At 40.1% G+C, this 11,925-nt stretch overlaps 1 long non-coding RNA gene across 3 annotated transcripts; it reads left to right on the top strand.

The window, feature by feature from the left end:
- The first annotated feature begins 4,941 nt into the window (after positions 1–4,941).
- On the top strand, positions 4,942–8,508 carry LOC113306658. Of its 3 annotated transcripts, none has more exons than XR_003338766.1 (12): positions 4,942–5,110; positions 5,597–5,651; positions 5,744–5,791; positions 5,915–5,959; positions 6,044–6,124; positions 6,240–6,282; positions 6,406–6,455; positions 6,554–6,634; positions 6,811–7,036; positions 7,132–7,233; positions 7,360–7,491; positions 7,584–8,508. It is a non-coding gene; the product is annotated as an uncharacterized LOC113306658 (long non-coding RNA). The 3 variants fall into 3 exon arrangements; XR_003338767.1 differs by having other exon boundaries at positions 6,406–6,634; positions 7,584–7,743; positions 8,223–8,506; XR_003338765.1 differs by having other exon boundaries at positions 6,406–6,634.
- Positions 8,509–11,925: the final 3,417 nt, after the last annotated feature.

Below are 11,925 nucleotides of genomic sequence, written 5' to 3'. Positions count from 1 at the left end.
AAAAAACAAGCCACCAATGGGAAGAACGACGCCTTTCGCTAACTTTATGGCAAATTTGATAGGCTCCTGTCTTATCTCTTTCTTACCGGATCCATCGTCGAAAATATCTCTGGACAGCCACAAAACTAAAAATGCAGCAACATGGAGCGTATTATCTAGCACTAGATCTGACTTCGTCTCGACAGGGAACCACTCCGACACCCACCAGCTGTAGAAGCACCTTGTCTCGTAATCTTTCCGAACAAACCCTATTGACTTCGCGACAAGAGTGGAACGTATTTCTTCTTCATCGTCAGACAACATAATATCAAGATTCCCTATTATGGGAAGGTTCAGCAAGACGGCTACGCTTTCTAAAGAAATAGTCATCTCATCCCATCTACATATAGCTGTGTGAGTTTCCGGGCACCACCTGGAGACGAAAGTAATCAAGCCTGCAATATCTTTTCTAATTTAAAGTACCGTAGGCGCCATGACAGCATGCATGATTTGCGCCTCAGTTAAGTTGGCCTTAACGTGATCGCGGCTCATCATGAACTTCATCCATTTATCATAAGAGAGCAATGGACTAAGGCAGATTTTGAAGTCTGTGGGAGAAGCCAGATATTCTTTCTTCTGAAGGAAAAACCTCATTATACGACCTGGGCAGACTGATTGGACTTCTTTATTATTCTCTGAATCAGTCGGAAGAGTTGCCACGAATTTGGGATGGGTCCTTGTAATCGTAGCAGACTTCGTAAAGAACTCATCATCTGGGTCCTTGTTGACACTCCTCAACGCGGCGACGGAACTACTCTCAGGTGACATCTTAACAAAATCCCTTATGCTTTTGAAGTAACTACAACGAAGCAAAAGCAAAGAATTACTACTTTGAAGAAAAGCATACATGAAGATTTTATCAAAAATTGGTTACCACAATCAAGGATCAACAACACATTTGCTACGAAAATTTCTCTTTTGGCCACGTGTCATGACATTCACGACTAAAGGAATGGGTACTCCTCAACGAGATGCACGTGACGTCGCAGGAAGTACGCTCTTGGCCAAAACTAGGCAATGCCGCAGGGAACATGCGAAGCCGCGGAAAGTATGACCTCGGCAAAGTTACGTTTGGTCATGGTAAATATGCTCGCGTCCAAAAGGAGAATGTTTCCACCACGGAAACTGTGCACACGGCCACAAGAGGAAAAGGAAACCCTAAAGCTAGGTTTTCACGGGAGAAGAACTAACGACAGCCACCCATTCGCGCGCGCCTATTATGCATAATAATTGTCCTCCTTACTATTGTGACGGATAATATTACTACGATACTGCTTGCAAGAAAGAATCATTCATACAAAAGTATTTCTACGGGTTCATGGAGAATATGTCTATGGATAGGGTTTACACCAACAACAAAAAAAAAGAGAAGAGAAGAAACGTTGGAACATATACCTGGAGTGCGCTCGCCTACTTCTCTGCTTTGTTGCTAACACGGAGAGGTGAAAACAAAGCCAGTATTACAAAAAAAAGATGTGCGACCCTTTTTATACACATGTTACTTTGGAGTTTCCTTTTATAAGCGCAACACTTTTGGAATTAGAATGGAGGAAGGTTTCTCGTTTAAGATATGTACGGAAGAAGGCAGCCTGGCCCGCGAAGACAACGCTCCATGGCGCCACCAGTCCGCGGCCAAGACAACGCCAAACAGTTCGCTCCCAAACGACCATCTATACCGCTCCACGCCAATGCCAACGGTCCGCGTTCAAGCCCCAAGAATCCTCTTCTAGCCAGCGCCATCTCCACGTTGTAGCCAAGCCCTAACCAGTGCCATCCTCTCCTTCCCAAGCCAGCGCTCCATTGGACTTCCAAGCAAGCCAACGCTCCATACGCCATGCCAAGCTAGCCGCTTCCATCCGCCACTCCAATCTAGATGCGCCATCCGCCATGCCAAGATAGCTGTGTCATCCGCTATGTCAGGCTAGTCGCGTCCATCCGCCACTCCAAGCTAGATGCGCCATCCGCCATGCCAAGCTAGCTTCGCCATCCGCTATGCCGAGCTAGCCGCACCATCGGCCTTTCCAAGATATCCGCGCTATTCGACATTCCACAGCTTCATCTCCGCTCGGCCAAGATTGAAGCACCATCTTCTCCGTTCAAAGCAACGCAATCTCCACCGTTCAAAGCCGCGTCGTCCGCCATTCCCAAGCTGGAAGCGCCATCTTCACCACCCCATGGCCCAAATTGGAACCAACGTTCCGGGAAGTAAAACTCTACGCCAACACCCCCTGGTCAAGACGGAAATGCGCCAAGTCGTCAATACAAGGATCACAGATTCATCATGCCTTCCGCTAAAGGTTAGTTGAATTTCTCTGGAAAACTCTTCAAGTCTCGCCCTCTTCGATTTTGCTCTTGTCCGTCACCATCTCATGCTTACCCCGCAATAACGCCACTGTTACGTGCTAAGCAGAGGACTTAATGTTGATGGTGGTTTTTAGCTTAGGGATAAAATCGGAAAATCTTGCATCTGATGTGATGTCACTCTGCAAGGAAACAGAGCCACATGTGCTAACCTCTCCACTGGCAAATTTATTGAGTCGCTCAATATACTTACATGAAATTTATCCAGACTGGCGAATCCCAGATTTTCTGTAAATTTCGGCGCCTCGCGTATATTCACTTAATATAAGTTCCTCTGAACGCCTTATATGCTATGTTCCCCGGCTGAACTCTTAATGTTGATATGGCATGACGATTTGTGTTCACTCGCAGCAGAGTAGCATGAATATCCAAGTATCAAAAATAAGATCTTTGCATAAGGTATTCAATCAGAAAAGCATGCTGTTCTCTTGTAACGAACTTAAAAGAACTCTATGTCGACACATAGAATTCAGTCAATCGTCCTGACTAACTTGCAGAAGTTAGAGTTTTGCGCCTCGCAATACACCAGACCTTGCTCTTCAAAATTAATTAAATCCGCCGCAACGCACTGGAAATGCGGCCACGCCCCAGCTTGTCGGCCCCACTTCCCATTGACCAATCAGGTTGCCCTAAAGGCGCCACACTCTTACCAGAAGTGTGGTTGGGCCTTTTGTTTGGCCGGCCCCCTTTTGTGGACAATCAGGTTGCTGTAAATTTTCCACCATACATTAAAGGCCAAACGCACCCTACCGCGGCAACTTCGCAACATGCTACCTCGCAAACATGCCACTTCGTTGCAACCTGCCATAAATAGCCACCACACGGCAATTCCTACTCCTGTGGACGTTTCCACACTATGGCCTGGCCATGGTTCCTTTGGGATAGCCATGCCGCAGCCGCACGCCACGTGCACTAATTAGGGTATTCGACAAACCCTAATTTTAACAAATTGCTAACAAAGCCAAAAAATGTTGGATTGGCGTGGCAACAGGGTCAACGTTGCCACACCATATGTGGGTCCGACTCCATACGCCTTGGCCACGCAAAGCCCTAGTTCTTCCACAGAGAATTCTTCCACGACGCCTTGGCCACACCAAGCCCTAATTCTTCCACGGCGCCTTGGCCACGCCAAGCCCTAATTCTTCCACGACGTCTCGACCCTAATTCTTCCACGATGCCTTGGCCACGCCAAGCCCTAATTCTTCCCAGGAGAATTCTTCCATGGCACCAAGCTTTGGCCACGCCAAATCCTTCCAACGGCGCCAAGACTTGGCCAAGCCAAGTCCTTCCAACGGTGCCAAGACTTGGCCACGCCCAAATCCTTCCACGGCCCCAAGACTTGGCCATGCCAAATCCTTCCAACGGTGCCAAGACTTGGCCACGCCAAGTCCTTCCAACGACGCCAAGACTTGGCCACGCAAAATCCTCTCACGGCGCCAAGACTTGGCCACGCCAAATCCTTCCACGACGCCAAACCCTAACTTTGGCTGCGGATCCAATTTTTAGCTTTGGCCATGCCGCAACATCACTGGCATACCACTATGCCGCGGCTACTAGCATGCCGCTATGCCGCCATGTCGTGGCTACGCCACCGGCATGCCATTAGCATGTGGCTGACGCCACTTCACTATACAACAAGATGTGGCCATAATCAATGGCCATCCTTCTTCATGAGATGCAATCTCAGCCCAAGTTCGCCACCGAACTGATGAGCTCGCGACAAATTTTAGGCGACTAGCCAAGACGAGCCTAGCATTACATGCTAATTACCTGCGGCAAGCCTCTCAATTTTAACTTGCCACACGTAGCAAAACGCTACATATTTTCCATGAAAACACTCGAGACATTAAAATATGTCACAAACTGGGGATGCTCATCAGGGTATTGGTCTGGCGGTTTACAGCGTACCGCGTGCAATGCGCCCGTTACAAGAAAGTGTCATAAAGTAGGATAATTAGTGGTGGTGAAAAGTAACGGTGTAAACAATTCATTTCCTTCATCATGGAAGAGTAATGACCGGCGGTTACACGAATTCACTTTCTTCATCATGGAAACATAATGTCTGGCAGTTACACGTTACTCTTTTCTTCCACCACTCAATCGTTTCCACTTCCTACGAGACCAGGGTACGTTTCACTATGACTTGTATAAATAGGTCTCACCTATTTCTACCAAAGCAGAAGTTTTGGTCGGCAACACATAGTATCTAGAAATCACCTGGTAGTTTTCCATCCGGCTCACCAGTTCTACTTTCTGATACAAGTCACAAAAACGCCCACACTTCCAGAATCAACTATTCTGGTCTCAACACTTTCTTCGCTTCCCTCCCTAAAACCAACCCTTCTCCTTCACTTTGTGACCAAAGCAAGCCTGGAATGACCATTTCTTGGTTTAGGCCAGAATTGTACAGATTGATCTCTCGAATTAAAAGTACTCCCATGGAGTGCATTGTTTAGGGTTTAGATTCGTTTCTCACCCACACGTCCAAAATTAGCAAAATCAGCAGAAACGATTTTCACCCTCACACAACCTCATCTCTCTTTCATCTCATCTTCGAAGAACTGAAGCTCTCATTTCTTCATCTCCCTTTCATCTCAGAACCTCTTCGGAGAATCAACACTATTATCAGCAGCACCATCAACAACATCATCTTCTCACGATTTCATTCTCTTTCTCTCTACCGAAGACTCGGAATCTTCCAACAGAGGAGGTAATGGTCGGATATTGTTTTAGATTTTTCTCCAGATTTATCTGATTCGTCTGTTGTTTTTGTGATTGATGATGATACTCGTTTTTGTATGATTTATTTGATTCATTTATGACTACAGATCTAGGGTTTTGATAGATTTAAAAAAAATTGTTTCACTAATTTTTAGGGTTTCTGGTTTCTGAAATTAAAGTTTCGATTGGGTTTAATTTCTAATTGTTTTTACCAAACTCGAACTTCACCCAAAAGTGAAAACTAGAATTTCAAATTGAGGTGTTAATTTCTAGGGTTAGTGTTGATACCAATTGAGGTGGTGATGCTGTAATCTGAACTTTATTTTTTCTTTTAAAGACAATGTTAGAGTTCCTTTTCATTGGTTTGGTTTTGATTTCAGTTTGTGATCAAGTTTATGTTTAGTTTCTAGGAAATGGTTTTCTTCTATACAGTTGAACATCTCTGTTTATAATAAATTTGGTTGTGTTTTTTCAGGTACTAGGATAAGTAGTCCAAAACAAGCAATAAGAAAGACTCATGGATAGAAAAGGTCAGTTTTTCGGTAGAAAATTGATTATCCTTTATGTTCATTGGGCTTAGAATGGTTGGATTTCTTACTTGGAAATTTTAACATATTATTAGAAGGGTTGGTACGTGTGTATCATCATTGGTTATTGTGAGTGAATACATGTAAGTTGCTCTTCTTGTTCAATAAAAATTATATATAATGTGTCAATCAGCGGGCCTCAGCATGGTTCTCCATGATTCATCTGCTCCTGTTAAACATTGGTACTACTTCCTTTGACCATGCAGGGTGAAGCTATAAAAAGAGCTAATGGTGTTCACTTTTCTGAAGAGGTGCATCACCTTTCCTCTACGTGAGCTGTACAATGGAATATCTGCAATTGCAAGGTTCTGTTTGTTAGTTCATATTGTGTGCAGAAACTCTGTAAGTGGCTTGTGCAACTCCTAATGGATCTGGATTACTTGCACAGAAATCATGTTCTTCATCGTGATGTCAAAGTCAGTTGCAAAATCTTCATACTGTGCATAGTGATTGATATATTAAGTTGTTATATATTGACTTGAAATACTCTTAAATTGTCTGTACTGATACTGCTTTGCAAAAATATCTCAGTGCTCGAATATATTCTTGACGAAGGATCAGGACATACGTCTAGGTATGCGATCCTATGTTCTAACTGTTTAAGTCTTCTTCAAAAAAAACTATAAATAAATTGTATCCACCTACTGCAATGATTTTCCTCCTAAATGTCCGACTTGATTAATCCGTTGGACTACAGGTGATTTTGGATTGGCCAAAATGTTGACTTCTGATGACCTAGCCTCTTCTGTGAGTAACACGGCCCTATAAAAAGTTTTCTTGATTAGTTTAAGTTCAGTATTTTGCTTGATTGTTAACAATGAGGGCAATTTGTCTCACAATGCAAGTCGTGGGAACTCCCAGCTATATGTTCCCTGAGCTTCTTGCTGATATTCTTTACTGTTCAAAGTCAGATATTTGGTCTTTAGGTAAACAATCCTTTATGGCATTATTAACTTGTTACAAGTTCTCAAAATTAAGTTCCTCTTTCACTTCTCGTATTTTCTTTAGTGATTAGTTTAGTACATTGTGTCCAATTCCTCTTTGCTTTACAGTTTCAGTGATTAGAAACTAACTAGTTTCTGTTTTTGAACATCTTATTCAGGTTACTCATAGAAAGAATAAGGATGTCATCTCCTTCTATTCGATGCCTGAATATAAGACAGTTGGAAGTTCGGGAGGGAGTTCAAATGGCTGGGATGTCAAATACTATGAGGTTCAAAGGGATCATTTTACACTACTACGATGGGTTGATGGATGCAATGTGTCTAATGGTGTTTGACATCCGGTATCGTACAACTAGAAACCACGCTTACTCAAAAATAACGAAGGTAAAAGTCCATCCAAGATTTTGAGAACCGAGAAGTCTGTTACTGTCTTTTAAAATTGGCTTATAATGAATCATTATTACATTCTATTATTGTAGGATTTCTATCACTGGTCTGGAAACAAGCCAAAGATATTGGAATGATGGCTTCAATTTCCCTGTAATAAAGAAAGTCAAGCAACTCCCTTAAGCACTATAAGTGTATACATACAATTTAAATTTCTTAAATATGGTCTATTGATGAAAAGAAAGTCTCGTAAATTCTTTACTGAATGTGTAGTTTAACGTTGCTTTTGAACCCCAACTTGCTCGTTTTCACCTGTGCAGATTTACACAGATTGACGTTGCTGAAACGTATGTCATTTCCCATTTGCATATCTGACTGAAGAAAATGGGTTGACGGATGAAGTGGTACCAAAAGCACAGATTGAGTCTTTGAATGCATTTTGCTCCGTGAAGGTAAAAATCTCGCTTTACTGCTCAAGTTTTTATGGTAACTTGTCTGACTTCAATATTTCAAACATTTTAGCATACTGTATTTTTTTGTGTAGGTAAACTTGTTGTTCACAATCGATGTGGCTGAAGAGGGGCTACATACACATAATTGCTCTTGTGTTGTATGATTTGATTTACCTAAAACAGTTTTGTAATTGTGTTCAGTTTCGTGGTCGATCTCGACAGAGCGATTCACAATGACTTGATGCTTGACAGGTAATATTGTAACTCATGTATCTTGCAAAAATCTTAAAATTCCCTTTAAACAACAACCTGTCACCTTCCTCACTGTAGAGTATGATAACCGAACTTGCATTTTCATCAACTGTCACTTTGCCATCAACCTGAGTGGTGCTCTTACTGGCATTGCTGCAAATCTAAACAGATATCACAAAATCCAGCATAATTTAGGATTTGGCTGACTTCAGCTGGATTACAAGATGATCCCCAAATTCTGGTGCAGATTCAATGTGTTTACAGAACACCAATTATATGCGCAAGCTTTTTATGTATCATTGCTTTTGGAAGGAGGATTAGAGACAATGGAAACTTATACAGTTCCCCATATTCATCATTTCCACAGATTTTTCCTGCTTGTACTTATACAACATATTATTTCTTTATTAGTTTTTGACTCAATCTTTATAAGCATACTGGTTATATGATAGGAAGAATTTGTGATGCTTCGTTCGCAGGATGATTGAATGATGCTGTTTTATGAGATCAGAAATTAAGGTTGGAGAACAAAGCAGCAGCCATTAGGTCCTTTAGCAGCTGCAATATTTGTAAGTTTATGTAGTATCTCCTTATAGTGATTTAAGTTGGAAGAACTTAGGAATTTCGTAACTTTCCATGAACTGAACTTAGGAACCAAGTATGTTTCTAATGTGTACACTAGTTTGCTGTGATACTTGGATTACATTTGTATCAAATATTCATACTTTTTGTTAACATCAATTGAAGAATCCATTTTTCATAATATGATACAGTTTTGTATGTTGAATGAATGACATAGTTTGTATATCTGTGGAAATGATGAATATGGGGAACTGGGTAACTGCAGGGGCGGAATGTGGAGGGAAATGGATTTTGACCAGGTCAATGAAGACTTGACCTTCTTTTTTTATGTTGCAAAATATTAGCAACGTCTTAGATCTGTTGCTAAATTAGAACCAGAACAAATAAATTAGAACCAGAACCAATAACATTTAGTTCCGGGTTGGGGTATTCCTGTAATTAGAAACAGATTAGCAACGACAGACCTTGGTTGCGAATAAACAAAGTCGCAACGGCAATCCTCGTTGCTGATCGAGAGTCGCAACAGAGCTTATGTCGTTGCGCAAAAAAAATGCAACACCGTGTTTTGCAACAGCGATCTGCTGTTGCGACCCAGGTCAGCAACGGCGAGAGTCCGTTGCTAATCCATAAAAATGGTGTAGTGCTAGATCGAAGTTTCGACGGGGATCTTTAGACTGTTTGTAGATCTAAAGACGTCTTGTGATAATCCATTGTTAACAGACTCCGTTCTGTGTGTGATTGATCACAAGAGATTCAAGTTGATTGTGTGCAGGTGTTTATTAAAGATCTAAGAAGATTTGAAGATAAATAAGACTTTGAAGATTTCTGATTTGGGTTCATAATCTTTGGTGTGCACAATACTTGTTTCGGTTAAAGAGGATCCAACTATAATTAATTTATTCTTGTGGTAGATTGGATTGATTAGTTGAGTAGATCGGCATCAATACGATTTTTTGTGATTCAAGGTATTGATTGCAAAATCTAGGTGATTACTTTGATAATCGTTAGTGGATAGATCTAAGGACATGACAAAGGAGTTTATTGTGATAAACGGAAGAGCCTTTTGTCGAACTCACATCACTTGGTTGAAAAGAGTTGATACCAAACAGATTTGTTGTTCCTTTACTGTTTGGAATACGAACCAAAGGAATTGTTCCAAGTACGTGACTTATTCATAAATTGGAGGCGTGGGAATACAAACGGAACTAGGTGAACTATAGGTATAGTTGCTTGGTCTAAACTATACAAAGTTGGTTTATTTTGTATAGCGGCTTAATCCTGAGTGTATTCAATCCTGGACAAGGTCCCGGAGTTTTTCTGCATTTGCGGTTTCCTCGTTAATAAAATCTTGATGTGTCTTTTACTTTTCTATTTCCACAATTATAATTTTTTTTATTATAGTTATAAGTAAAATAAACAAACGTTAATTCCTATTTACTTGATAGTAATCCTATTGTGTTTGGTTAAGTCTGAACCCTTTATCAAGTAAACATACTTCGTTGTTGTATTGTCTCGATCTCGTATCCATAGACAATCACACGAAGTGTGAACCGATTAGTTGTATTCTCTCGACTCAGTCCAGAGACAAACATTTTCGGAGAAAGGACTTATAGGTGGAAAAGTTTTAGATTGAGGTATATTTGGGTACCCTCGTCTTTTCAATTGGTATCATAGCAGGCAAACACGAAAAGATCTAAAAATCTGTGCTTGATGCGATCAACCTATAAGAATTGAATTCAATGGATGATTCATTTAACGTAATAGCAGGTTTTGATATCCTCAAGGTCCCATGGTGGAGGACACGAATGAAGAATGCAATACTCTCATTAAAGGAATCGTCTAAAAGTCTGTTAAGAACTTGCGATTTCTCAAGAAAAACTCTATTATATATAAGAGACAACTCACTGATTTCCACTTATGATAAATCTCTCATACAAGGAAATCGATACAGGTTTCTCAATGGTAATCTGAATGGGTTATTGAATACCTCCTCTGTTGCTTCTATTTCTCCTCATGATCATCCCAGTAAGAGAAACTGTCATATCAAAATCTTAAGATTTGTGAATCGTACCTTTGGTCCTTTATCAACAATACTCATAAACAATCCTTTTGGATTAGATTTAGAAGCAATCTTATGGAAAAAACAGAGAAACAAATAACTCAAAAGTTTCTTGATAAAGTAAGAAATTACAGTATAATTCGAGTTAAGAAAATACTTCAGATCTATGGTCTTAAAAAAAGTATTGTTTCACCTTCTCTATGAAGTGCAGCCATATGCATTCACCACCTATGGTTTCCTTGAAGCCTGTGACAGGCTAAAAGGTATGAGTAATCTAGATGAGTCGAGTTGTGCCTCATGGGTTGTTGTTCATTTCCGTGGGGTATTTAGGTTCCTAAATATCCATGAATGTATCGGTATCATTCCTATTGAAAGAATCTGTTACCGAAAATATGTTCTCTTAAAAATAGATATTTTCTCAACATCGGAAATAAAGACTTGGTCTATTATGCAAGTCTTCATAATATTTTCGGACAAGGTAAACTTTTTGATTTCTCAAAATATTTATCTTGAAGCTTTCATAAGCATACTTTCAAGGATGATACCGAATGAAGAGCTAAGGAGAAAACTGACAACAATGATTCTCTCCAAGAAACTTGCTCGAATGTTCAAGGGAAAGTGCTACCAAATTCTCTATTAGGTGAATGGAGTAATCTGTGGAGAAATTTTCAGTGAATACTGCATTCACAAGATTGAAAAATATCTTAACTCCTTAGATTGGGATAGAGTAGTTATGTGTAACAATACTTGTTATCATACAATCCAACTCATACAATCTTCAAAGGTGCATGCATATAGCCTTCTTGATGGTGTACTAGACCTTACCGGGAGAAGAGTCCTACTTGATGAAAGAGATGATGTTGAATGAAGACGTGTTCTCTTCTATAAAGAGTTACTAAGTCTGCCAATGAGAATCACTCAGATGATATTATACATCTTCCAGAATCCTTGACCATTATGGGGATGTCTTGTGGAAGTTTCAATGTTTTCTTGATGAAATTTCACCCGAAAAACAAGTAGGGTAAGTAAACTCTTGGATGAAACCAAGTTGATGAACAAGGTTAAACTTTTGTCCGAAAAGAGGATGAAAAATAAACATTAGTTTTGATTTCTTTCAATAAAGTCTATTATGAATAAAACTATCTCTTATTTATAAATAAAATTATTTGATTTATGATTTTTCTTGTGATAGTTTATGATTACATAGCATGTGCTTGAATGCTTTATCTTATTGCTATGTATGTGTATGGGATGTTTGATTTCGGTTTTCTAACCTTGATATTTGATCTCATATGTTGTGAACCCTTATGGTTTGGGTGAATTTTTGGTTTAGCGGGATTAAGTTCTATCCCATGTTGGTAGGCTTTATCAAAGGATCATGAGGGCTTTTGATTGAAACAATATGTGACAAAGTCACAATATGTTGAATCGTTTGGTTTAGCATAAAAGCATATGTGTTTCACGGTTTTCAACTTTTGCTTGCAATAGTTAAAACCGGTTTTCAACCTTTCTCTGGTAAAGGTTGGTTGTTGTTATTCTTT

Source organism: Papaver somniferum, chromosome 8 (assembly GCF_003573695.1).
Source record: "Papaver somniferum cultivar HN1 chromosome 8, ASM357369v1, whole genome shotgun sequence".
Classification (NCBI taxonomy): domain Eukaryota; kingdom Viridiplantae; phylum Streptophyta; class Magnoliopsida; order Ranunculales; family Papaveraceae; genus Papaver; species Papaver somniferum.
The sequence above is the reverse complement of the archived record's forward strand: the minus strand, read 5'-3'. Positions and strand labels throughout refer to the sequence as shown.